This window comes from Orcinus orca, unplaced genomic scaffold, assembly GCF_937001465.1.
Source record: "Orcinus orca unplaced genomic scaffold, mOrcOrc1.1 scaffold_63, whole genome shotgun sequence".
Lineage (NCBI taxonomy): Eukaryota > Metazoa > Chordata > Mammalia > Artiodactyla > Delphinidae > Orcinus > Orcinus orca.
The window spans coordinates 1-26,482 of NW_026043764.1; the positions used below are offsets into that span (position 1 = coordinate 1).

Below are 26,482 nucleotides of genomic sequence, written 5' to 3' on the forward strand. Positions count from 1 at the left end.
ATTAGGGCCTGAAGCAATCCTGCGGTGTTGCGGGCAGCTCACAAGAAAGCGGGTTAAAGAAAGGAGCTCAGGGGCACTGTAATTCACAAACCTGCAGAGTTATAAATGACAGCTATCGTCCAAAAATATACTGAAGTAAGGCTGCCAAGAGGACTTGAAAGTGGGGCAGAATTGCAGGAAACCGATTTCAGGAGGTAGACTGGAATTGCATTTAAAGCATAGGAAAAGAGGCAGAATGTCGACAATGATGCACTTGGCCAAAAAGGGCATATGCGTTTTTTCCTGAATATATTCAGGAAAAAACGCATACGCCCTTTTTGGCCAAACAAGCAAGCTTGCAAAGGAAATCTGCACTACAATGAAGTCTCACTTCCCCCGGGTCAAAAGGGCCATCTGAAAAAAGTGTAAAATCCAGAAAGGCAGGTCAGGCCATGGAGAAATGGGAGCCTTGTTATGCTGATGGGCGGGATGTAAATTGCCAACAGCCACTGGAGAGAAGTGTATGGTGCTTCCTGAAACATCTAAAAAACAGAGGAACTCAGCCTAGGGCACTTCCACTTATGGTCCTATAGCTTAGGGAAATTAAAATCAAAAAGACACAGCCACCCCAAAGTTTGGGACGGCTCTGTTTACAAGAACCTCGTTTACTGTACAAGTTCAATATCGCAGAAAGTGAAAAATGGATAAAGAAGTTGTGGTACTTACGTACAATGCAATATCAATCAGCAATGAAATCTATGTCATCAGGCCCGTAGCAGCAGAATGAGTAGATTCAGGTATGATGATTCTAACTGAAATAAGTCACACAGAAAAAGAAACATCATAAGATATCACTAATACATGGAATGTAAACTTGGCTACACAGGAACTGAATTACAAAACAGAACAGGGTCTCAAATTTAGAAAACCAACTTATGCTTGCTTAAGGGGAAAGGTGAGATGGGGTGGTGCATAAAGCCAGACATTGAAATGAGCACAGATTAAGTTCCTTAAGCCAAATATGTAATAGACAAGAGCTACTCCTTGTTCAGCGAAATGGACTCAACACCCCATATTAAACGCCTAAGAATGTACCTGACTAGTAAGTATCTTAAAATCTATGGATTGCTATGTCTCCGAAAGAGAATCAAGCATGTGTACAGGGGCATAAACACAGCAGTGATAGGATTGGAGAGGTTCCGTGAGCAAACGAAGACCCTTTGAAGTCATATTGCATGGTACCCATTCCACGGGTCTCAACTCTCCAGGTTTAAGGGATTCTTACTTGAGCTAAAACATGCATGTGGAACCCAGAGTATGATCAACCATGTGATCGGGAGATGTGTTCCAATATGTCTCAGTTCTCATCCCCTGGTACTCGGGTGCAACATTCCAGATGCTTTACTAACACTCTCCCGACTTGGAGAGTCAGTGCTTTTAACCTCCTGTTTGGCCCAGTTTGCAAATTCCGCGGAAGATGAACAGGAATAGGGAGAACGAATGAGAGACTAGCTGGAGGTGTTTGGATGGGCAAATTTATCTCTCATTTCCCACCAGGAAGAGGAATTAACCAAAGACTCAGCGTGCCGTGCCGGAACCAGATTAGGGCCTGAAGCAATCCTGCGGTGTTGCGGCCAGCTCACAAGAAAGCGAGTTGAAGAAAGGAGCTCAGGGGCACTGTAATTCACAAACCTGCAGAGTTATAAATGACAGCTATCGTCCAAAAATATACTGAAGTAAGGCTGCCAAGAGGACTTGAAAGCGGGGCAGAATTGCAGGAAACCGATTTAAGGAGGTAGACTGGATTTGCATTTAAAGCATAGGAAAAGAGGCAGAACGTCGACAATGATGCACTTGGCCAAAAAGGGCGTATGCGTTTTTTCCTGAATATATTCAGGAAAAAAAGCATACGCCCTTTTTGGCCAACCAAGCAAGCTTGCAAAGGAAATCTGCACTACAATGAAGTCTCACTTCCCCCCGGTCAAAAGGGCCATCTGAAAAAAGTGTAAAATCCAGAAAGTTAGGACAGGCCATGGAGAACTGGGAGCCTTGTTATGCTGATGGGCGGGATGTAAACTGCCAACAGCCACTAAGGAGAAGTGTATGGTGTTTCCTGGAACATCTAAAACAAAGCAACTGCGCCTAGGGCACTTCCACTTATGGTCCTAGAGCTTAGGGAAATTAAAATCAAAAAGACACAGCCACCCCAAAGTTTGGGATGGCTCTGTTTACAAGAACCTCGTTTACGGTACAAGTACAATATCACAGAGAGTGAAAAATGGATAAAGAAGTTGTGGTACTTACATACAATGCAATATCACTCAGCAATGATATCTATGTCATCAGGCCCGTAGCAGCATAGAGTGGATTCAGGTATGATGATTCTAACTGAAATAAGTCACACAGAATAAGAAACATCATAAGATATCACTAATACACGGAATGTAAACTTGGCTACACAGGAACTGGATTACAAAACAGAACAGAGTCTCAAATTTAGAAAACCAACTTATGCTTGCTTAAGGGGAAAGGTGAGTTGGGGTGCTGCATAAAACCAGAGATTGAAATGAGCTCAGATAAAGTTCCTTAAGCCAAATATGGAATAGACAAGAGCTACTCCTTGCTCAACGAAATGGACTCAAAACCCCAGATTAAACACCTAATAATGTACCTGACTAGTAAGTATCTTAAAACCTATGGATTGCTATGTCTCAGAAAGTGAATCAATCGTGAGTACAGGGGCATAAACGCAGCAGTGATAGGATTGGAGAGTTTTGGTGAGCAAATGAAGACCCTTTGAAGTCATATTGCATGGTACCCATTCCACGGGTCTCAACTCTCCAGGTTTAAGGGATTCTTCCTTCAGCTAAACATGCATTTGGAACCCAGGGTATGATCAACCGTGTGATCGTGAGTCATGTTCAAATATGTCTCAGTACTCATCCCCTGGTACTCGGGTGCAACATTCTAGACACTTTACTAACACTCTCCCGACTTAGAGAGTCAGTGCCTTTAACCTCCTGTTTGGCCCGGTTTGAAAATTCCGCGGATGATGAACAGGAATAGGGAGAACCAATGAGAGACTAGCTGGAGATGTTTGGACGGGCAAATTTAACTCTCATTTCCCACCAGGAAGAGGAATTAACCAAAGGCTCAGCGTGCCGTGCCAGAACCAGATTAGGGCCTGAAGCAATCCTGCAGTGTTGCGGCCAGCTCACAAGAAAGCAAGTTGAAGAAAGGAGCTCAGGGGCACTGTAATTCACAAACCTGCAGAGTTATAAATGACAGCTATCGTCCAAAACTATACTGAAGTAAGGCTGCCATGAGGACTTGAAAGTGGGGCAGAATTGCAGGAAACCGATTTCAGGAGGTAGACTGGAATTGCATTTAAAGCATAGGAAAAGAGGCAGAACGTCCACAATGATGTACTTGGCCAAAAAGTGTGTATGCGTTTTTTCCTGAATATATTCAGGAAAAAACGCATACGCCCTTTTTGGCCAACCAAGCAAGCTTGCAAAGGAAATCTGCACTACAATGAAGTCTCACTTCCCCGGGTCAAAAGGGCCATCTGAAAAAAGTGTAAAATCCAGAAAGGCAGGACAGGCCATGGAGAACTGGGAGCATTGTTATGCTGATGGGCGGGATGTAAATTGCCAACAGCCACTCAGGAGAAGTGTATCGTGTTTCCTGAAACATCGAAAAAACAAAGCAACAGAGCCTAGGGCAGTTCCACTTATGGTCTTATAGCTTAGGGAAATTGAAATCAAAAAGACACAGCCACCCCAAAGTTTGGGACAGCTCTGTTTACAAGAACCTCGTTTATGGTACAAGTTGAATATCGCAGAAAGTGAAAACTGGATAAAGAAGTTGTGGTACTTACGTACAATGCAATATCACTCAGCAATGAAATCTATGTCATCAGGCCCGTAGCATCATAGAGTGGATTCAGGTATGATGATTCTAACTGAAATAAGTCACACAGAAAAAGAAACATCATAAGATATCACTAATACACGGAATGTAAACTTGGCTACACAGGAACTGGATTACAAAACAGAACAGGGTCTCAAATGTAGAAAACCAACTTATGCTTGCTTAAGGGGAAAGGTGAGTTGGGGTGCTGCATAAAACCAGAGATTGAAATGAGCACAGATAAAGTTCCTTAAGCCAAATATGGAATAGACAAGAGCTACTCCTGGCTCAATGAAGTGGACTCAACACCCCGTATTAAACGCCGAAGAATGTACCTGACTAGTAAGTATCTTAAAACCTATGAATTGCTATGTCTCCGAAAGAGAACCAAGCGTGTGTACAGGGGCATAAACGCAGCAGTGATAGGATTGGAGAGGTTCGGTGAGCAAATGCAGACCCTTTGAAGTCACATTGCATGGTACCCATTCCACGGGTCTCAAATCTCCAGGTTTAAGGGATTCTTCCTTCAGCTAAAACATGCATGTGGAACCCAGAGTATGATCAACCATGTGATCGGGAGACGTGTTCCAATATGTCTCAGTTCTCGTCCCCTGGTACTCGGGTGCAACATTCCAAACGCTTTATTAACACTCTCCCGACTTGGAGAGTCAGTGCCTTTAACCTCCTGTTTGGCCCAGTTTGCAATTTCTGCGGAAGATGAACAGGAATAGGGAGAACCAATGAGAGACTAGCTGGAGGTGTCTGGACGGGCAAATTTAACTCTCATTTCCCACCAGGAAGAGGAATTAAGCAAAGGCTCAGTGTGCCGTGCCGGAACCAGATTAGGGCCTGAAGCAATCCTGCGGTGTTGCGGCCAGCTCACAAGAAAGCGAGTTGAAGAAAGGAGCTCAGGGGCACTGTAATTCACAAACCTGTAGAGTTATAAATGACAGCTATCGTCCAAAAATATACTGAAGTAAGGCTGCCAAGAGGACTTGAAAGCGGGGCAGAATTGCAGGAAACCGATTTCAGGAGGTAGACTGGAATTGCGTTGAAAGCATAGGAAAAGAGGCAGAACGTCCACAATGATGCACTTGGCCAATAAGAGCGTATGCATTTTTTCCTGAATATATTCAGGACAAAACGCATACGCCCTTTTTGGACAACCAAGCAAGATTGCAAAGGAAATCTGCACTACAATGAAGTCTCACTTCCCCCCGGACAAAAGGGCCATCTGAAAAAAGTGTAAAATCCAGAAAGTTAGGACAGGCCATGGAGAACTGGGAGCCTTGTTATGCTGATGGTCGGGATGTAAACTGCCAACAGCCACTCGGGGGAAGTGTATGGTGTTTCCTGAAACATCTAAAAAACTGAGGAACAGAGCCTAGGACATTTCCACTTATAGTCCTATAGCTTAGGGAAATTAAAACCAAAAAGACACAGCCACCCCAAAGTTTGGGACAGCTCTGTTTACAAGAACCTCAGTCACGGTACAACTTCAATATCGCAGAAAGTGAAAAATGGATAAAGAAGTTGTGGTACTTACGTACAATGCAATATCAATCAGCAATGAAATCTATGTCATCAGGCCTGTAAAGCATAGAGTGGATTCAGGTATGATGATTCTAACTAAAATTAGTAACACAGAAAAAGAAACATCATAAGATAACACTAATACACGGAGTGTAAACTTCGCTACACAGGAACTGGATTACAAAACAGAACAGGGTCTCAAATGTAGAAAACCAACTTATGCTTGCTTAAGGGGAAAGGTGAGTTGGGGTGCTGCATAAAACCAGAGATTGAAATGAGCACAGATAAAGTTCCTTAAGCCAAATATGTAATAGACTAGGGCTACTCCTTGCTCAGCGAAATGGACTCAAAACCCCATATTAAACGCCTAATAATGTACCTGATTAGTAACTATCTTAAAACTTATGGATTGCTATGTCTCTGAAAGAGAATCAAGCGTGAGTACAGGGGCATAAACGCAGCAGTGATAGGATTGGAGAGGTTCAGTGAGCAAATGAAGACCCTTTGAAGTCATATTGCATGGTACCCATTCCACGGGTCTCAACTCTCCAAGTTTAAGGGATTCTTCCTTCAGCTAAAAAATGCATGTGGAACACAGAGTGTGATCAACTGTGTGATCGGGAGACGTGTTCTAATATGTCTCAGTTCTCATCCCCTGGTACTCGGGTGCAACATTGCAGACGCTTTACTAACATTCTCCCGACTTGGAGAGACAGTGCCTTTAACTTCCTGTTTGGCGCTGTTTGCAATTTCTGCGGAAGATGAACAGGAATAGGGAGAACCAATGAGAGACTAGCTGGAGGTGGCTGGACGGGCAAATTTAACTCTCATTTCCCACCAGGAAGAGGAATTAACCAAAGGCTCAGCGTGCCGTGCCAGAACATGATTAGGGCCTGAAGCAATCCTGCGGTGTTGCGGCCAGCTCACAACAAAGCGAGTTGAAGAAAGGAGCTCAGGGGCACTGTAATTCACAAACCTGCAGAGTTATAAATGACATCTATCGTCCAAAAATATACTGAAGTAAGGCTGCCAAAAGGACTTGAAAGCGGGGCAGAATTGCAGGAAACCGATTTCAGGAGGTAGACTGGAATTGCATTTAAAGCATAGGAAAAGAGGCAGAACGTCGACAATGATGCACTTGGCCAAAAAGGACGTATGCGTTTTTTCCTGAATATATTCAGGAAAAAACGCATACGCCCTTTTTGGCCAACCAAGCAAGCTTGCAAAGGAAATCTGCACTATAATGAAGTCTCACTTCCCCCCAGTCAAAAGGGCCATCTGAAAAAAGTGTAAAATCCAGAAAGGCAGGACAGGCCATGGAGAACTGGGAGCCTTGTTATGCTGATGGGCGGGATGTTAATTGCCAACAGCCACACAGGAGAAGTGTATGGTGTTTCCTGGAACATATAAAAAACAAAGCAATAGAGCCTAGGGCACTTCCACTTATGGTCCTATAGCTTAGGGAAATTAAAATCAAAAAGACACAGCCACCCCAAAGTTTGGGACGGCTCTGTTTACAAGAACCTCCTTTACGGTACAAGTTCAATTTCGCAGAAAGTGAAAAATGGATAAATAAGTTGTGGTACTTACGTACAATGCAATATCACTCAGCAATGAAATCTATGTCATCAGGCCCATAGCAGCATAATGAGTGGATTCAGGTATGATGATTCTAACTGAAATAAGTCACACAGAAAAAGAAACATCATAAGATATCACTAATACACGGAATGTAAACTTGGCTACAGAGGAACTGGATTACAAAACAGAACAGGGTCTCAAATTTAGAAAACCAACTTATGCTTGCTTAAGGGGAATGGTGAGTTGGGGTGCTGCATAAAATCAGAGATTGAAATGAGCACAGATAAAGTTCCTTAAGCCAAATATGTAATAGACAAGGGCTACTCCTTGCTCAATGAAATGGAGTCAACACCCCATATTAAACGCCTAAGAATGTACCTGACTACTAATTATCTTAAAACTTATGGATTGCTAGGTCTCTGAAAGAGAATCAAGCGTGAGTACAGGGGCATAAACGCAGCAGTGATAGGATTGGAGAGGTTCAGTGAGCAAATGAAGACCCTTTGAAGTCATATTGCATGGTACCCATTCCACGGGTCTCAACTCTCCAGGTTTAAGGGATTCTTCCTTCAGCTAAAACATGCATGTGGAACTCAGAGTATGATCAACCGTGAGATCAGGAGACATGTTCCAATATGTCTCAGTTCTCGTCCCCTGGTACTCGGGTGCAATATTCCAGACGCTTAACTAACACTCTCCCGATTTGAAGAGTCAGTGCCTTTAACCTCCTGTTTGGCCCAGTTTGCAATTTCTGCGGAAGATGAACAGGAATAAGGAGAACCAATGAGAGACTAGCTGGAGGTGTATGGACGGGCAAATTTAACTCTCATTTCCCACCAGGAAGAGGAATTAACCAAAGGCTCAGCGTGCCGTGCCGGAACCAGAATAGGGCCTGAAGCAATCGTGCGGTGTTGCGGCCAGGTCACAAGAAAGCGAGTTGAAGAAAGGAGCTCAGGGGCACTGTAATTCACAAACCTGCAGAGTTATAAATGACAGCTATCGTCCAAAAATATACTGAAGTAAGGCTGCCAAGAGGACTTGAAAGCGGGGCAGAATTGCAGGAAACCGATTTCAGGAGGTAGACTGGAATTGCATTTAAAGCATAGGAAAAGAGGCAGAAAGTCGACAATGATGCACTTGGCCAAAAAGGGCGTATGCGTTTTTCCCTGAATATATTCAGGAAAAAAGGCATACGTCCTTTTTGGCTAACCAAGCAAGCTTGCAAAGGAAATGTGCACTACAATGAAGTCTCACTTCCCCCCGGTCAAAATGGGCATCTGAAAAAAGTGTAAAATCCAGAAAGGCAGGACAGGCCATGGAGAACTGGGAGCCTTGTTATGCTGATGGGCGGGATGTAAATTGCCAACAGCCACTTGGGAGAAGTGTATGGTGTTTCCTGAAACATCTAAGAAACAAAGCAACAGAACCTAGGGCACTTCCACTTATGGCCCTATAGCTTAGGGAAATTAAAATCAAAAAGACACAGCCACCCCTAAGTTTGGGACGGCTCTGTTTAGAAGAAACTCGTTTACGGGACTAGTTCAATATCGCAGAAAGTGTAAAATGGATAAAGAAGTTGTGGTACTTACGTACAAGGCAATATCACTCAGCAATGAAATCTATGTCATCAGGCCCGTAGCAGCATAATGAGTGGATTCAGGTATGATGATTCTAACTGAAATAAGTCACACAGAAAAAGAAACATCATAAGATATCACTAATACATGGAATGTAAACTTGGCTACACAGGAACTGGATTACAAAAGAGAACAGGGTCTCAAATTTAGAAAACCAACTTATGCTTGCTTAAGGGGAAAGGTGAGTTGGGGTGCTGCATAAAACCAGGGACTGAAATGAGCACAGATAAAGTTCCTTAAGCCAAATATGGAATAGACAAGAGCTACTCCTTGCTCAACGAAATGGACTCAACACCCCATATTAAACGCCTAAGAATGTACCTGACTAGTAAGTATCTTAAAACCTATGGATTGCTATGTCTCCGAAAGAGAATCAAGCGTGTGTACAGGGGCACAAACGCAGCAGTGATAGGATTGGAGAGGTTCGGTGAGCAAATGAAGACCCTTTGAAGTCATATTGCATGGTACCCATTCCACGGGTCTCAAATCTCCAGGTTTAAGGGATTCTTCCTTCAGCTAAAACATGCATGTGGAACCCAGAGTATGATCAACTGTGTGATCGGGAGACGTGTTCAAATATGTCTCAGTTTTCGTCCCCTGGTACTCGGGTGCAACATTCCAGATGCTTTACTAACACTCTCCCGACTTGGAGAGTCAGTGCCTTTAACCTCCTGTTTGGCCCAGTTTGCAATTTCTGCGGAAGATGAACAGGAATAGGGAGAACCAATGAGACACTAGCTGGAGGTTTCTGGATGGGGAAATTTACCTCTCATTTCCCACCACGAAGAGGAATTAACCAAAGGCTCAGCATGCCGTGCCGGAACCAGATTAGGGCCTGAAGCAATCCTGCGGTGTTGCGGCCAGCTCACAAGAAAGAGAGTTGAAGAAAGGAGCTCAGGGTCACTGTAATTGACAAACCTGCAGAGTTATAAATGACAGATATCGTCAAAAAATATGCTGAAGTAAGGCTGCCAAGAGGACTTGAAAGCGGGGCAGAATTGCAGGAAACTGATTTCAGGAGGTAGACTGGAATTGCATTGAAAGCATAGGAAAAGAGGCAGAACGTCGACAATGATGCACTTGGCCAAAAAGGGCGTATGCTTTTTTTCCTGAATATATTCAGGAAAAAACGCATACGCCCTTTTTGGCCAACCAAGCAAGCTTGCAAAGGAAATCTGCACTACAATGAAGTCTCACTTCCCCCCTGTCAAAAGGGCCATCTTAAAAAAGTGTAAAATCCAGAAAGGCAGGACAGGTCATGGAGAACTGGGAGCCTTGTTATGCTGATGGGCGGGATGTAAATTGCCAACAGTCACTGGGGAGAAGTGTATGGTGTTTCCTGAAACATCTAAAAAACAAAGCAACAGAGCCTAGGGCACTTCCACTTATGGTCCTATAGCTTAGGGAAATTAAAATCAAAAAGACACAGCCACCCCAAAGTTTGGGATGGCTCTGTTTACAAGAACCTCGTTTACGGTACAAGTTCAATATCACAGAAAGTGAAAACTGGATAAAGAAGTTGTGGTACTTACGTACAATGCAATATCACTCAGCAATGAAATCTATGTCATCAGGCCCATAGCAGCACAATGAGTGGATTCAGGTATGATGATTCTAACTGAAATAAGTCTCACAGAAATAGAAACATCATAAGACATCACTAATACACGGAATGTAAACTTGGCTACATAGGAACTGGATTACAAAACAGAACAGTGTCTCAAATGTAGAAAACCAACTTATGCTTGCTTAAGGGGAAAGGTGAGTTGGGGTGCTGCATAAAACCAGAGACTGAAATGAGCACAGATAAATTTCCTTAAGCCAAATATGGAATAGACAAGAGCTACTCCTTGCTGAACGAAATGAACTCAACACCCCATATTAAACGCCAAAGAATGTACCTGACTAGTAAGTATCTTAAAACCTATGGATTGCTATGTCTCCGAAAGAGAATCAAGCGTGTGTACAGGGGCATAAACGCAGCAGTGATAGGATTGGAGAGGTTCGGTGAGCAAATGAAGACCCTTTGAAGTCATATTGCATGGTACCCATTCCACGGGTCTCAACTCTCCAGGTTTAAGGGATTCTTCCTTCAGCTAAAACATGCATGTGGAACCCAGAGTATGATCAACCGTGTGATCGGGAGACGTGTTCAAATATGTCTCAGTTTTCGTCCCCTGGTACTCGGGTGCAACATTCCAGACGCTTTACTAAAACTCTCCCGACTTGGAGAGTCAGTGCCTTTAACCTCCTGTTTGGCCCAGTTTGCAATTTCTGCGGAAGATGAACAAGAATAGGGAGAACCAATGAGAGACTAGCTGGAGGTGACTGGACGGGCAAATTTAACTCTCATTTCCCACCAGGAAGTGGAATTAACCAAAGGCTCAGCGTGTCGTGCCGGAACCAGATTAGGGCCTGAAGCAATCCTGCGGTGTTGCGGCCAGCTCACAAGAAAGAGAGTTGAAGAAAGGAGCTCAGGGGCACTGTAATTCACAAACCTTCAGAGTTATAAATGACAGCTATCGTCCAAAAATATACTGAAGTAATGCTGCCAAGAGGACTTGAATGCGGGGCAGAATTGCAGGCAACCGATTTCAGGAGGTAGACTGGAATTGCATTTAAAGCATAGGAAAAGAGGCAGAACGTCGACAATGATGCACTTGGCCAAAAAGGGCGTATGTGTTTTTTCCTAAATATATTCAGGAAAAAACGCATAGGCCCTTTTTGGCCAACCAAGCAAGCTTGCAAAGGAAATCTGCACTACAATGAAGTCTCACTTCCCCCCGGTCAAAAGGGCCATCTGAAAAAAGTGTAAAATCCAGAAAGGCAGGACAGGCCATGGAGAACTGGGAGCCTTGTTATGCTGATGGGCGGGATGTAAATTGCCAACAGCCACTGGGGAGAAGTGTATGGTGTTTCCTGAAACATCTAAAAAACAAAGCAACAGAGCCTAGGGCACTTCCACTTATGGTCCTATAGCTTAGGGAAATTAAAATCAAAAAGACACAGCCAGGCCAAAGTTTGGGACAGCTCTGTTTACAAGAACCTGATTTACAGTACAAGTTCAATATCACAGAAAGTGAAAAATGGATAAAGAAATTGGGGTACTTACGTACAAGGCAATATCACTCAGCAATGAAATCTATGTCAACAGGCCCGTAGCATCATATTGAGTGGATTCAGGTATGATGATTCTAACTGAAATAAGTCACACAGAAATAGAAACATCATAAGAAATCACTAATACACGGAATGTAAACTTGGCTACACAGGAACTGGATTACAAAACAGAACAGGGTCTCAAATTCAGAAATCCAACATGCTTGCTTAAGGCGAAAGGTGAGTTGGGGTGCTGCATAAAACCAGAGATTGAAATGAGCACAGATAAAGTTCCTTAAGCCAAATATGGAATAGACAAGAGCTACTCCTTGCTCAACGAAATGGACTCAACACCCCATATTAAACGCCTAAGAATGTACCTGACTAGTAAGTATCTTAAAAACTATGCATTGCTATGTCTCCGAAAGAGAATGAAGCGTGTGTTCAGGGAAATAAATGCAGCAGTGATAGGATTGGAGAGGTTCAGTGAACAAATGAAGACCCTTTGAAGTCATATTGCATGGTACTCATTCCACGGGTCTCAACTCTCCAGGTTTAAGGGATTCTTCCTTCAGCTAAAACATGCATGTGGAACCCAGAGTATGATCAACCATGTGATCGGGAGACGTGTTCAAATATGTCTCAGTTCTCGTCCCCTGGTACTCGGGTGCAACATTCCAGACGCTTTACTAACACTCTCCCGACTTGGAGAGTCAGTGCCTTTAACCTCCTGTTTGGCCCAGTTTGCAATTTCTGCGGAAGATGAACAGGAATAGGGAGAACCAATGAGAGACTAGCTGGAGGTGTCTGGACGGGCAAATTTAACTCTCATTTCCCAGCAGGAAGAGGAATTAACGAAAGGCTCAGCGTGCCGTGCCGGAACCAGATTAGGGCCTGAAGCAATCCTGCGGTGTTGTGGCCAGCTCACAAGAAAGCGAGTTGAAGAAAGGAGCTCAGGGCACTGTAATTGACAAACCTGCAGAGTTATAAATGACAGATATCGTCCAAAAATATGCTGAAGTAAGGCTGCCAAGAGGACTTGAAAGCGGGGCAGAATTGCAGGAAACCGATTTCAGGAGGTAGACAGGCAATGCATTTAAAGCATAGGAAAAGAGGCAGAACGTCCACAATGATGCACTTGGCCATAAAGGGCGTATGCGTTTTCTCCTGAATATATTCAGGAAAAAACGCATACGCCCTTTTTGGTCAACCAAGCAAGCTTGCAAAGGAAATCTGCACTACAATGAAGTCTCACTTCCCCCCGGTCAAAAGGGCCATCTGAAAAAAGTGTAAAATCCAGAAAGGCAGGACAGGCCATGGAGAACTGGGAGCCTTGTTATGCTGATGGGTGGGATGTAAGTTGCCAACAGCCACTGGGGAGAAGTGTATGGTGTTTCCTGAAACATCTAAAAAACAAAGCAACAGAGCCTAGGGCACTTCCACTTATGGTCCTATAGCTTAGGGAAATTAAAATCAAAAAGACACAGCCACCCCAAAGTTTGGGATGGCTCTGTTTACAAGAGCCTCGTTTACGGTACAAGTTCAATATCGCAGAATGTGAAAACTGGATAAAGAAGTTGTGGTACTTACGTACAATGCAATATCACTCAGCAATGAAATCTATGTCATCAGGCCCATAGCAGCATAATAAGTGGATTCAGGTATGATGATTCTGACTGAAATAAGTCTCACAGAAATAGAAACATCATAAGACATCACTAATACACGGAATGTAAACTTGGCTACATAGGAACTGGATTACAAAACAGAAGAGGGTCTCAAATGTAGAAAACCAACTTATGCTTGCTTAAGGGGAAAGGTGAGTTGGGGTGCTGCATAAAACCAGAGACTGAAATGAGCACAGATAAAGTTCCTTAAGCCAAATGTGGAATAGACAAGAGCTACTCCTTGCTGAACGAAATGGACTCAACACCCCATATTAAACGCCTAAGAATGTACCTGACTAGTAAGTATCTTAAAACCTATGGATTGCTATGTCTCTGAAAGAGAATCAAGCATGTGTACAGGGGCATAAACGCAGCAGTGATAGGATTAGAGAGGTTCGGTGAGCAAATGAAGACCCTTTGAAGTCATATTGCATGGTACCCATTCCACGGGTCTCAACTCTCCAGGTTTAAGGGATTCTTCCTTCAGCTAAAACATGCATGTGGAACCCAGAGTATGATCAACCGTGTGATCGGGAGACGTGTTCAAATATGTCTCAGTTTCCGTCCCCTGGTACTCGGGTGCAACATTCCAGATGCTTTACTAGCACTCTCCCGACTTGGAGAGTCAGTGCCTTTAAACTCCTGTTTGGCCCAGTTTGCAATTTCTGCGGAAGATGAACAGGAATAGGGAGAACCAATGAGAGACTAGCTGGAGGTGTCTGGACGGGCAAATTTAACTCTCATTTCCCACCAGGAAGAGGAATTAACCAAAGGCTCAGCGTGCCGTGCCGGAACCAGATTAGGGCCTGAAGCAATCCTGCGGTGTTGTGGCCAGCTCACAAGAAAGCGAGTTGAAGAAAGGAGCTCAGGGGCACTGTAATTGACAAACCTGCAGAGTTATAAATGACAGATATCGTCCAAAAATATGCTGAAGTAAGGCTGCCAAGAGGACTTGAAAGCGGGGCAGAATTGCAGGCAACCGATTTCAGGAGGTAGACAGGCAATGCATTTAAAGCATAGGAAAAGAGGCAGAACGTCCACAATGATGCACTTGGCCATAAAGGGCGTATGCGTTTTCTCCTGAATATATTCAGGAAAAAACGCATACGCCCTTTTTGGTCAACCAAGCAAGCTTGCAAAGGAAATCTGCACTACAATGAAGTCTCACTTCCCCCCGGTCAAAAGGGCCATCTGAAAAAAGTGTAAAATCCAGAAAGGCAGGACAGGCCATGGAGAACTGGGAGCCTTGTTATGCTGATGGGCGGGATGTAAGTTGCCAACAGCCACTGGGGAGAAGTGTATGGTGTTTCCTGAAACATCTAAAAAACAAAGCAACAGAGCCTAGGGCACTTCCACTTATGGTCCTATAGCTTAGGGAAATTAAAATCAAAAAGACACAGCCACCCCAAATTTTGGGATGGCTCTGTTTACAAGAGCCTCGTTTACGGTACAAGTTCAATATCGCAGAATGTGAAAACTGGATAAAGAAGTTGTGGTACTTACGTACAATGCAATATCACTCAGCAATGAAATCTATGTCATCAGGCCCATAGCAGCATAATAAGTGGATTCAGGTATGATGATTCTGACTGAAATAAGTCTCACAGAAATAGAAACATCATAAGACATCACTAATACACGGAATGTAAACTTGGCTACATAGGAACTGGATTACAAAACAGAACAGGGTCTCAAATGTAGAAAACCAACTTATGCTTGCTTAAGGGGAAAGGTGAGTTGGGGTGCTGCATAAAACCAGAGACTGAAATGAGCACAGATAAAGTTCCTTAAGCCAAATATGGAATAGACAAGAGCTACTCCTTGCTGAACGAAATGGACTCAACACCCCATATTAAACGCCTAAGAATGTACCTGACTAGTAAGTATCTTAAAACCTATGGATTGCTATGTCTCTGAAAGAGAATCAAGCATGTGTACAGGGGCATAAACGCAGCAGTGATAGGATTAGAGAGGTCCGGTGAGCAAATGAAGACCCTTTGAAGTCATATTGCATGGTACCCATTCCACGGGTCTCAACTCTCCAGGATTAAGGGATTCTTCCTTCAGCAAAAACATGCATGTGGAACCCAGAGTATGATCAACCGTGTGAACGGGAGACGTGTTCAAATATGTCTCAGTTTTCATCCCCTGGTACGCGGGCGCAACTTTCCAGATGCTTTACTAACACACTCCTGACTTGGAGAGTCAGTGCCTTTAAACTCCTGTTTGGCCCAGTTTGCAATTTCTGCGGAAGATGAACAGGAATAGGGAGAACCAATGAGAGACTAGCTGGAGGTGTCTGGACGGGCAAATTTAACTCTCATTTCCCACCAGGAAGAGGAATTAACCAAAGGCTCAGCGTGCCGTGCCGGAACCAGATTAGGGCCTGAAGCAATCCTGCGGTGTTGTGGCCAGCTCACAAGAAAGCGAGTTGAAGAAAGGAGCTCAGGGGCACTGTAATTGACAAACCTGCAGAGTTATAAATGACAGATATCGTCCAAAAATATGCTGAAGTAAGGCTGCCAAGAGGACTTGAAAGCGGGGCAGAATTGCAGGAAACCGATTTCAGGAGGTAGACAGGCAATGCATTTAAAGCATAGGAAAAGAGGCAGAACGTCCACAATGATGCACTTGGCCATAAAGGGCGTATGCGTTTTCTCCTGAATATATTCAGGAAAAAACGCATACGCCCTTTTTGGTCAACCAAGCAAGCTTGCAAAGGAAATCTGCACTACAATGAAGTCTCACTTCCCCCCGGTCAAAAGGGCCATCTGAAAAAAGTGTAAAATCCAGAAAGGCAGGACAGGCCATGGAGAACTGGGAGCCTTGTTATGCTGATGGGCGGGATGTAAGTTGCCAACAGCCACTGGGGAGAAGTGTATGGTGTTTCCTGAAACATCTAAAAAACAAAGCAACAGAGCCTAGGGCACTTCCACTTATGGTCCTATAGCTTAGGGAAATTAAAAGCAAAAAGACACAGCCACCCCAAAGTTTGGGATGGCTCTGTTTACAAGAGCCTCGTTTACGGTACAAGTTCAATATCGCAGAATGTGAAAACTGGATAAAGAAGTTGTGGTACTTACGTACAATGCAATATCACTCAGCAATGAAATCTATGTCATCAGGCCCATAGCAGCATAATAAGTGGATTCAGGTATGATGATTCTGACTGAAATAAGTCTCACAGAAATAGAAACATCATAAGACATCACTAATACACGGAATGTAAACTTGGCTACATAGGAACTGGATTACAAAACAGAACAGGGTCTCAAATGTAGAAAACCAACTTATGCTTGCTTAAGGGGAAAGGTGAGTTGGGGTGCTGCATAAAACCAGAGACTGAAATGAGCACAGATAAAGTTCCTTAAGCCAAATATGGAATAGACAAGAGCTACTCCTTGCTGAACGAAATGGACTCAACACCCCATATTAAACGCCTAAGAATGTACCTGACTAGTAAGTATCTTAAAACCTATGGATTGCTATGTCTCTGAAAGAGAATCAAGCATGTGTACAGGGGCATAAACGCAGCAGTGATAGGATTAGAGAGGTTCGGTGAGCAAATGAAGACCCTTTGAAGTCATATTGCATGGTACCCATTCCACGGGTCTCAACTCTCCAGGATTAAGGGATTCTTCCTTCAGCAAAAACATGCATGTGGAACCCAGAGTATGATCAACCGTGTGAACGGGAGACGTGTTCAAATATGTCTCAGTTTTCATCCCCTGGTACGCGGGCGCAACTTTCCAGATGCTTTACTAACAGACTCCCGACTTGGAGAGTCAGTGCCTTTAAACTCCTGTTTGGCCCAGTTTGCAATTTCTGCGGAAGATGAACAGGAATAGGGAGAACCAATGAGAGACTAGCTGGAGGTGTCTGGACGGGCAAATTTAACTCTCATTTCCCACCAGGAAGAGGAATTAACCAAACGCTCAGCGTGCCGTGCCGGAACCAGATTAGGGCCTGAAGCAATCCTGCGGTGTTGCGGCCAGCTCACAAGAAAGCGAGTTGAAGAAAGGAGCTCAGGGGCACTGTAATTCACAAACCTGCAGAGTTATAAATGACAGCTATCGTCCAAAAATATACTGAAGTAAGGCTGCCAAGAGGACTTGAAAGCGGGGCAGAATTGCAGGCAACCGATTTCAGGAGGTAGACTGGAATTGCATTGAAAGCATAGGAAAAGAGGCAGAACGTCCACAATGATGCACTTGGCCAAAAAGGGCGTATGTGTTTTTTTCTGAATATATACAGGAAAAAACGCATACGCACTTTTTGGCCAACCAAGCAAGCTTGCAAAGGAAATCTGCACTACAATGAAGTCTCACTTCCCCCCGGTCAAAAGGGCCATCTGAAAAAAGTGTAAAATCCAGAAAGGCAGGACAGGCCATGGAGAACTGGGAGCCTTGTTATGCTGATGGGCGGGATGTAAATTGCCAACAGCCACTCCGGAGAAGTGTATGGTGTTTCCTGAAACATCTAAAAAACAAAGCAACAGAGCCTAGGGCACTTCCACTTATGGTCCTATAGCTTAGGGAAATTAAAAGCAAAAAGACACAGCCACCCCAAAGTTTGGGACGGCTCTGTTTACAAGAACCTCGTTTTCGGTACAAGGTCAATATCGCAGAAAGTGAAAAATGGATAAAGAAGTTGTGATACTTACGTACAATGCAATATCACTCAGCAATGAAATCTATGTCATCAGGCCCGTAGAATCATAATCAGAGGATTCAGGTATGATGATTCTAACTGAAATAAATCACAGAGAAATAGAAATATCATAAGACATCACTAATACACGGAATGTAAACTTGGCTACACTGGAACTGGATTACAAAACAGAACAGTGTCTCAAATGAAGAAAACCAACTTATGCTTGCTTAAGGGGAAAGGTGAGTTGGGGTGCTGCATAAAACCAGAGACTGAAATGAGCACAGATAAAGTTCCTTAAGCCAAATATGGAATAGACAAGAGCTACTCCTTGCTGAACGAAATGGACTCAACACCCCATATTAAACGCCTAAGAATGTACCTGACTAGTAAGTATCTTAAAACCTATGGATTGCTATATCTCTGAAAGAGAATCAAGCATGTGTACAGGGGCATAAACGCAGCAGTGATAGGATTAGAGAGGTTCGGTGAGCAAATGAAGACCCTTTGAAGTCATATTGCATGGTACCCATTCCACGGGTCTCAACTCTCCAGGTTTAAGGGATTCTTCCTTCAGCTAAAACATGCATGTGGAACCCAGAGTATGATCAACCGTGTGATCGGGAGACGTGTTCAAATATGTCTCAGTTTCCTTCCCCTGGTACTCGGGTGCAACATTCCAGATGCTTTACTAGCACTCTCCCGACTTGGAGAGTCAGTGCCTTTAAACTCCTGTTTGGCCCAGTTTGCAATTTCTGCGGAAGATGAACAGGAATAGGGAGAACCAATGAGAGACTAGCTGGAGGTGTCTGGACGGGCAAATTTAACTCTCATTTCCCACCAGGAAGAGGAATTAACCAAACGCTCAGCGTGCCGTGCCGGAACCAGATTAGGGCCTGAAGCAATCCTGCGGTATTGCGGCCAGCTCACAAGAAAGCGAGTTGAAGAAAGGAGCTCAGGGGCACTGTAATTCACAAACCTGCAGAGTTATAAATGACAGCTATCATCCAAAAATATACTGAAGTAAGGCTGCCAAGAGGACTTGAAAGCGGGGCAGAATTGCAGGAAACCGATTTCAGGAGGTAGACTGGAATTGCACTGAAAGCATAGGAAAAGAGGCAGAACGTCGACAATGATGCACTTGGCCAAAAAGGGCGTATGCGTTTTTTCCTGAATATATTCAGGAAAAAACGCATACGCCCTTTTTGGCCAACCAAGCAAGCTTGCAAAGGAAATCTGCACTACAATGAAGTCTCACTTCCCCCCGGTCAAAAGGGCCATCTGAATAAAGTGTAAAATCCAGAAAGGCAGGACAGGCCATGGAGAACTGGGAGCCTTGTTATGCTGATGGGCGGGATGTAAATTGCCAACAGCCACTTGGGAGAAGTCTATGGTGTATGCTGAAACATCTAAAAAACAAAGCAACAGAGCCTAGGGCACTTCCACTTATGGTCCTATAGCTTAGGGAAATTAAAATCCAAAAGACACAGCCACCCCAAAGTTTGGGACGGCTCTGTTTACAAGAACCTCGTTTACGGTACAAGTTCAATATCGCAGAAAGTGAAAAATGGATAAAGAAGTTGTGGTACTTACGTACAATGCAATATCACTCAGCAATGAAATCTATGTCATCAGGCCCGTAGCAGCATAATGAGTGGTTTCAGGTATGATGATTCTAACTGAAATAAGTCACACAGAAATAGAAATATCATAAGACATCACTAATACACGGAATGTAAACTTGGCTACACTGGAACTGGATTACAAAACAAAACAGTGTCTCAAATGAAGAAAACCAACTTATGCTTGCTTAAGGGGAAAGGTGAGTTGGGGTGCTGCATAAAACCAGAGACTGAAATGAGCACAGATAAAGTTCCTTAAGCCAAATATGGAATAGACAAGAGCTACTCCTTGCTCAACGAAATGGACTCAACACCCCATATTAAACGCCTAAGAATGTACCTGACTAGTAAGTATCTTAAAACCTATGGATTGCTATGTCTCTGAAAGAGAATCAAGCGTGTGTACAGGGGCATAAACGCAGCAGTGATAGGATTGGAGAGGTTCGGTGAGCAAATGAAGACCCTTTGAAGTCATATTGCATGGTACCCATTCCACGGGTCTCAACTCTCCAGGATTAAGGGATTCTTCCTTCAGAAAAACATGCATGTGGAACCCAGAGTATGATCAACCGTGTGAACGGGAGACGTGTTCAAATATGTCTCAGTTTTCATCCCCTGGTACGCGGGCGCAACTTTCCAGATGCTTTACTAACACACTCCCGACTTGGAGAGTCAGTGCCTTTAAACTCCTGTTTGGCCCAGTTTGCAATTTCTGCGGAAGATGAACAGGAATAGGGAGAACCAATGAGAGACTAGCTGGAGGTGTCTGGACGGGCAAATTTAACTCTCATTTCCCACCAGGAAGAGGAATTAACCAAACGCTCAGCGTGCCGTGCCGGAACCAGATTAGGGCCTGAAGCAATCCTGCGGTGTTGCGGCCAGCTCACAAGAAAGCGAGTTGAAGAAAGGAGCTCAGGGGCACTGTAATTCACAAACCTGCAGAGTTATAAATGACAGCTATCGTCCAAAAATATACTGAAGTAAGGCTGCCAAGAGGACTTGAAAGCGGGGCAGAATTGCAGGCAACCGATTTCAGGAGGTAGACTGGAATTGCATTGAAAGCACAGGAAAAGAGGCAGAACGTCCACAATGATGCACTTGGCCAAAAAGGGCGTATGTGTTTTTTTCTGAATATATACAGGAAAAAACGCATACGCACTTTTTGGCCAACCAAGCAAGCTTGCAAAGGAAATCTGCACTACAATGAAGTCTCACTTCCCCCCGGTCAAAAGGGCCATCTGAAAAAAGTGTAAAATCCAGAAAGGCAGGACAGGCCATGGAGAACTGGGAGCCTTGTTATGCTGATGGGCGGGATGTAAATTGCCAACAGCCACTCCGGAGAAGTGTATGGTGTTTCCTGAAACATCTAAAAAACAAAGCAACAGAGCCTAGGGCACTTCCACTTATGGTCCTATAGCTTAGGGAAATAAAAAGCAAAAAGACACAGCCACCCCAAAGTTTGGGACGGCTCTGTTTACAAGAACCTCGTTTTCGGTACAAGGTCAATATCGCAGAAAGTGAAAAATGGATAAAGAAGTTGTGATACTTACGTACAATGCAATATCACTCAGCAATGAAATCTATGTCATCAGGCCCGTAGAATCATAATCAGAGGATTCAGGTATGATGATTCTAACTGAAATAAGTCACAGAGAAATAGAAATATCATAAGACATCACTAATACACGGAATGTAAACTTGGCTACACTGGAACTGGATTACAAAACAGAACAGTGTCTCAAATGAAGAAAACCAACTTATGCTTGCTTAAGGGGAAAGGTGAGTTGGGGTGCTGCATAAAACCAGAGACTGAAATGAGCACAGATAAAGTTCCTTAAGCCAAATATGGAATAGACAAGAGCTACTCCTTGCTCAACGAAATGGACTCAACACCCCATATTAAACGCCTAAGAATGTACCTGACTAGTAAGTATCTTAAAACCTATGGATTGCTATGTCTCCGAAAGAGAATCAAGCGTGTGTACAGGGGCACAAACGCAGCAGTGATAGGATTGGAGAGGTTCGGTGAGCAAATGAAGACCCTTTGAAGTCATATTGCATGGTACCCATTCCACGGGTCTCAACTCTCCAGGTTTAAGGGATTCTTCCTTCAGCTAAAACATGCATGTGGAACCCAGAGTATGATCAACCGTGTGATCGGGAGACGTGTTCAAATATGTCTCAGTTTTCGTCCCCTGGTACTCGGGTGCAACATTCCAGATGCTTTACTAACACTCTCCCGACTTGGAGAGTCAGTGCCTTTAACCTCCTGTTTGGCCCAGTTTGCAATTTCTGCGGAAGATGAACAGGAATAGGGAGAACCAATGAGACACTAGCTGGAGGTTTCTGGATGGGGAAATTTACCTCTCATTTCCCACCAGGAAGAGGAATTAACCAAAGGCTCAGCATGCCGTGCCGGAACCAGATTAGGGCCTGAAGCAATCCTGCGGTGTTGCGGCCAGCTCACAAGAAAGAGAGTTGAAGAAAGGAGCTCAGGGGCACTGTAATTGACAAACCTGCAGAGTTATAAATGACAGATATCGTCAAAAAATATGCTGAAGTAAGGCTGCCAAGAGGACTTGAAAGCGGGGCAGAATTGCAGGAAACTGATTTCAGGAGGTAGACTGGAATTGCATTGAAAGCATAGGAAAAGAGGCAGAACGTCGACAATGATGCACTTGGCCAAAAAGGGCATATGCGTTTTTTCCTGAATATATTCAGGAAAAAACGCATACGCCCTTTTTGGCCAACCAAGCAAGCTTGCAAAGGAAATCTGCACTACAATGAAGTCTCACTTCCCCCCTGTCAAAAGGGCCATCTTAAAAAAGTGTAAAATCCAGAAAGGCAGGACAGGCCATGGAGAACTGGGAGCCTTGTTATGCTGATGGGCGGGATGTAAATTGCCAACAGTCACTGGGGAGAAGTGTATGGTGTTTCCTGAAACATCTAAAAAACAAAGCAACAGAGCCTAGGGCACTTCCACTTATGGTCCTATAGCTTAGGGAAATTAAAATCAAAAAGACACAGCCACCCCAAAGTTTGGGATGGCTCTGTTTACAAGAACCTCGTTTACGGTACAAGTTCAATATCACAGAAAGTGAAAACTGGATAAAGAAGTTGTGGTACTTACGTACAATGCAATATCACTCAGCAATGAAATCTATGTTATCAGGCCCATAGCAGCATAATGAGTGGATTCAGGTATGATGATTCTAACTGAAATAAGTCTCACAGAAATAGAAACATCATAAGACATCACTAATACACGGAATGTAAACTTGGCTACATAGGAACTGGATTACAAAACAGAACAGTGTCTCAAATGTAGAAAACCAACTTATGCTTGCTTAAGGGGAAAGGTGAGTTGGGGTGCTGCATAAAACCAGAGACTGAAATGAGCACAGATAAAGTTCCTTAAGCCAAATATGGAATAGACAAGAGCTACTCCTTGCTGAACGAAATGGACTCAACACCCCATATTAAACGCCTAAGAATGTACCTGACTAGTAAGTATCTTAAAACCTATGGATTGCTATGTCTCCGAAAGAGAATCAAGCGTGTGTACAGGGGCATAAACGCAGCAGTGATAGGATTGGAGAGGTTCGGTGAGCAAATGAAGACCCTTTGAAGTCATATTGCATGGTACCCATTCCACGGGTCTCAACTCTCCAGGTTTAAGGGATTCTTCCTTCAGCTAAAACATGCATGTGGAACCCAGAGTATGATCAACCGTGTGATCGGGAGACGTGTTCAAATATGTCTCAGTTTTCGTCCCCTGGTACTCGAGTGCAACATTCCAGATGCTTTACTAACACTCTCCCGACTTGGAGAGTCAGTGCCTTTAACCTCCTGTTTGGCCCAGTTTGCAATTTCTGCGGAAGATGAACAGGAATAGGGAGAACCAATGAGAGACTAGCTGGAGGTGACTGGACGGGCAAATTTAACTCTCATTTCCCACCAGGAAGTGGAATTAACCAAAGGCTCAGCGTGTCGTGCCGGAACCAGATTAGGGCCTGAAGCAATCCTGCGGTGTTGCGGCCAGCTCACAAGAAAGAGAGTTGAAGAAAGGAGCTCAGGGGCACTGTAATTCACAAACTTTCAGAGTTATAAATGACAGCTATCGTCCAAAAATATACTGAAGTAAGGCTGCCAAGAGGACTTGAATGCGGGGCAGAATTGCAGGCAACCGATTTCAGGAGGTAGACTGGAATTGCATTTAAAGCATAGGAAAAGAGGCAGAACGTTGACAATGATGCACTTGGCCAAAAAGGGCGTATGTGTTTTTTCCTAAATATATTCAGGAAAAAACGCATAGGCCCTTTTTGGCCAACCAAGCAAGCTTGCAAAGGAAATCTGCACTACAATGAAGTCTCACTTCCCCCCGGTCAAAAGGGCCATCTGAAAAAAGTGTAAAATCCAGAAAGGCAGGACAGGCCATGGAGAACTGGGAGCCTTGTTATGCTGATGGGCGGGATGTAAATTGCCAACAGCCACTGGGGAGAAGTGTATGGTGTTTCCTGAAATATCTAAAAAACAAAGCAACAGAGCCTAGGGCACTTCCACTTATGGTCCTATAGCTTAGGGAAATTAAAATCAAAAAGACACAGCCAGGCCAAAGTTTGGGACAGCTCTGTTTACAAGAACCTGATTTACAGTACAAGTTCAATATCACAGAAAGTGAAAAATGGATAAAGAAATTGGGGTACTTACGTACAAGGCAATATCACTCAGCAATGAAATCTATGTCAACAGGCCCGTAGCATCATATTGAGTGGATTCAGGTATGATGATTCTAACTGAAATAAGTCACACAGAAATAGAAACATCATAAGAAATCACTAATACACGGAATGTAAACTTGGCTACACAGGAACTGGATTACAAAACAGAACAGGGTCTCAAATTCAGAAAACCAACATGCTTGCTTAAGGCGAAAGGTGAGTTGGGGTGCTGCATAAAACCAGAGATTGAAATGAGCACAGATAAAGTTCCTTAAGCCAAATATGGAATAGACAAGAGCTACTCCTTGCTCAACGAAATGGACTCAACACCCCATATTAAATGCCTAAGAATGTACCTGACTAGTAAGTATCTTAAAAACTATGCATTGCTATGTCTCCGAAAGAGAATGAAGCGTGTGTTCAGGGAAATAAATGCAGCAGTGATAGGATTGGAGAGGTTCAGTGAACAAATGAAGACCCTTTGAAGTCATATTGCATGGTACTCATTCCACGGGTCTCAACTCTCCAGGTTTAAGGGATTCTTCCTTCAGCTAAAACATGCATGTGGAACCCAGAGTATGATCAACCATGTGATCGGGAGACGTGTTTAAATATGTCTCAGTTCTCGTCCCCTGGTACTCGGGTGCAACATTCCAGACGCTTTACTAACACTCTCCCGACTTGGAGAGTCAGTGCCTTTAACCTCCTGTTTGGCCCAGTTTGCAATTTCTGCGGAAGATGAACAGGAATAGGGAGAACCAATGAGAGACTAGCTGGAGGTGTCTGGACGGGCAAATTTAACTCTCATTTCCCACCAGGAAGAGGAATTAACCAAAGGCTCAGCGTGCCGTGCCGGAACCAGATTAGGGCCTGAAGCAATCCTGCGGTGTTGTGGCCAGCTCACAAGAAAGCGAGTTGAAGAAAGGAGCTCAGGGGCACTGTAATTGACAAACCTGCAGAGTTATAAATGACAGATATCGTCCAAAAATATGCTGAAGTAAGGCTGCCAAGAGGACTTGAAACCGGGGCAGAATTGCAGGAAAATGATTTCAGGAGGTAGACTGGAATTGCATTTAAAGCATAGGAAAAGAGGCAGAACGTCGACAATGATGCACTTGGCCAAAAAGGGCGTATGCGTTTTTTCCTGAATATATTCAGGTAAAAACGCATACGCCCATTTTGGCCAACCAAGCAAGCTTGCATAGGAAATCTGCACTAAAATGAAGTCTCACTTCCCCCCGGTCAAAAGGGCCATCTGAAAAAAGTGTAAAATCCAGAAAGGCAGGACAGGCCATGGAGAACTGGGAGCCTTGTTATGCTGATGGGCGGGATGTAAATTGCCAACAGCCACTCTGGAGAAGTGTATGGTGTTTCCTGAAACATCTAAAAAACAAAGCAACAGAGCCTAGGGCACTTCCACTTATGGTCCTATAGCTTAGGGAAATTAAAAGCAAAAAGACACAGCCACCCCAAAGTTTGGGACGGCTCTGTTTACAAGAACCTCGTTTACGGTACAAGTTCAATATTGCAGAAAGCGAAAAAAGGATAAAGAAGTTGTGGTACTTACGTACAATGCAATATCATTCAGCAATGAAATCTATGTCATCAGGCCCGTAGCAGCATAATGAGTGGATTCAGGTATGATGATTCTAACTGAAATAAGTCACACAGAAAAAGAAACATCATAAGATATCACTAATACACGGAATGTAAACTTGGCTACACAGGAACTGGATTACAAAACAGAACAGGGTCTCAAATTTAGAAAACCAACTTATGCTTGCTTAAGGGGAAAGGTGAGTTGGGGTGCTGCATAAAACCAGAGACTGAAATGAGCACAGATAAAGTTCCTTAAGCCAAATATGGAATAGACAAGAGCTACTCCTTGCTGAACGAAATGGACTCAACACCCCATATTAAACGCCTAAGAATGTACCTGACTAGTAAGTATCTTAAAACCTATGGATTGCTATGTCTCTGAAAGAGAATCAAGCATGTGTACAGGGGCATAAACGCAGCAGTGATAGGATTAGAGAGGTTCGGTGAGCAAATGAAGACCCTTTGAAGTCATATTGCATGGT

At 43.8% G+C, this 26,482-nt stretch overlaps 1 long non-coding RNA gene across 1 annotated transcript in view; it reads right to left on the minus strand.

Annotated features, from left to right (window-relative positions):
• Positions 1-10,098: 10,098 nt before the first annotated feature.
• LOC125963192 (uncharacterized) overlaps positions 10,099-26,482 on the minus strand; it is a 275,490-nt gene continuing 259,106 nt past the window's right edge. Inside the window, exon 5 of the long non-coding RNA XR_007475008.1 lies at positions 10,099-10,260. This is a non-coding gene — a long non-coding RNA (uncharacterized LOC125963192). The remainder of the gene's footprint in view (positions 10,261-26,482) is intronic.